This window comes from Octopus bimaculoides, chromosome 8, assembly GCF_046866305.1.
Source record: "Octopus bimaculoides isolate indiv1 chromosome 8, ASM4686630v1, whole genome shotgun sequence".
In the NCBI taxonomy this organism is placed as follows: domain Eukaryota; kingdom Metazoa; phylum Mollusca; class Cephalopoda; order Octopoda; family Octopodidae; genus Octopus; species Octopus bimaculoides.
In genome coordinates, this window is record NC_142935.1 from 76,772,395 (window position 1) to 76,774,833 (window position 2,439).

Sequence of the window (2,439 nt, forward strand, 5' to 3'; positions counted from 1 at the left end):
AAATAACTTTGAAAATATAAACTTTTGATATGAAGTGTGAGAATTTGTGGAGAACTTTCAGACATTTATGAAGCACATAGCCGAAATATATCCACAGTGATTTCAGAAAGGTAAAGGTTACAGTTTTTTTTTGTTTTCTTTTTTTGCTTTCGAATTTTGTTAGAGGCTTTCCTTTTTTTTTTTTTTTTCATTATTTTGTATTTTTTGTTTTCGAATACATGTTCTCTGGTAAAAAGCGTAAAACTCGCAGTTCAACTTTCTGAGTAAATGCAAGATTTGGATTGTTCGCATTTAGCTGTTATTTCTAGCATATCAAGTTTCATGGTGGGGACTTCACATGCCGTGATCCTTTTGCTGTTTCAATATAAATGTAAGCCGTTCATTTTCACATCTAAGTTGTGAGGGGACTATTCGTGTGACCTGGACATGTAGAACACAATATCAAAAATGAAAATCGCCAAAAAAAAAAAAAAGTTGGGGAGGGGAGGTCAAAAAATTTTATAGGGAAAATTGCATGACCGTGATATGTAGAACACATTATCGAAAGCGAAAATCGCAGGAGTGGCTGTGTGGTAAGTAGCTTGCTTACCAACCGCATGGTTCCGGGTTCAGTCCCACTGCATGGCACCTTGGGCAAGTGTCTTCTACTATAGCCTCGGGCCGACCAAAGCCTTGTGAGTGGATTTGGTAGACGGAAACTGAAAGAAGCCCGTCGTATATATGTATATATATATATATATATATATATATATATATATATATATATATATATATATATATATATATATGTGTGTGTGTGTGTGTGTGTGTGTGTGTGTGTATGTTTGTGTGGCTGTGTTTGTCCCCCCAACATCACTTAAAAACCGAAGCTGGTGTGTTTACGTCCCCGTAACTTAGCGGTTCGGCAAAAGAGACCGATAGAATAAGTACTAGGCTTCCAAAGAATAAGTCCTGGGGTCACATGACTGAAACAAATAAAAGAGTAAAGAGTAAAATGAAAAAATAAAAAAAAGTTACAGCGGTTTTCCCTCAGTGTCTAATCCCAATGTGTACCCTAATGGTTTTTGCGTGTTTTTAAATGGCTTACAAACACCTTCCACACTGCAATTGTTAATTCATAGTATTTTCCCATTATGCTCCAGTTTGGCTGGGTAACATTGCAAACAAGATTCAAGCTGACTTTTAATGTATTATAGATATAGACAGAGTGTGTGAAAGAGAAAATCTACGTGTGTGTGTGTGTGTGTTTGTGTGTGTGTAATCTATTAGATCTCAAGTTTTAAGGTAAAAAATAAAGAAGACATGTAAGATATTTTATGTGTCATATACTATCAGGTGCTGTTGTTGATATTTAATATCTGTAGTGAAACTACCTATCGTCTCTTCCACCTCGATCGCCATTACATACAAAACTACTATCGCCATTACATACATTCTTCTCATTTAAATATAAACAAACGCGAGCGTAGCAGAGAACCCATTCCTTGTCATCACGTGACTGATCATTATTCGAAGCGGCAACTTCTTCGAACCGTTCCCGCCAGAACGCAAACGGACCAATCACAGCCCTTAATAAGGTCACGTGATAGTGTTTTTCTGCTACCGTCTGGGAGCCCCCTTAACGCCTTAAATAGATCAACTCATACCCAGCAAATTTGTCTCGGTTCAGTTTCTCTTAGAGACTGTTCCGTGTACCACACAACAGCAGCAGCAACAATCAGCCAGCGACCACTTCAATAGCTTCGTCCAGCCAACGATGACCACCGCCGTCGCCACATCAGCAACACGAGTCTACGACTTACTAACCATGCAGCATCAATCACCGCCAGCGTCAACACGACTTACTATGTACACCAAACCAAACCACCGCGGCACATCTCTCTCTCTTCGATTCTGTTAGGTGACTTAGCTTCACCACGATAATAAACAGACAAGAGATTTCAGCCTGCGATAAACGTCTGTCCTCAAGGCCCTGGCATTGAAGCCAAAACACAACTAATGATAAGCTCTGCCAAACGACGAACGACGAACATCTGTATAACAAGAATCACGGCCCGGCATCGATGCCACGACATCACAACTAGTGATCAGCACACTGCCACACACAGCCAACTCACTTCACATACAGACTCATACTATTGTGTACTAAAGAACTGGTATAATTGCGCACGTGTTATTGACTCTCTTTCCATCTGCTGTAATAACTCACATACACACACATGTATCACTCACATACACACTTTTCTTTGTATGACGGCCTGTCTTTGATTATGTTATTATATGTCGCATTCACACTCTCACACAGGCATACACCTTTAACGCCATAATAAATATCTCTGTTACTCATCTAATACGGTTGTGGTCTTTCATTACTGGTCACATATGTTATCGTAGTATAACATATCAGGTATATCATATTTGATATATATTTGTGTGTTC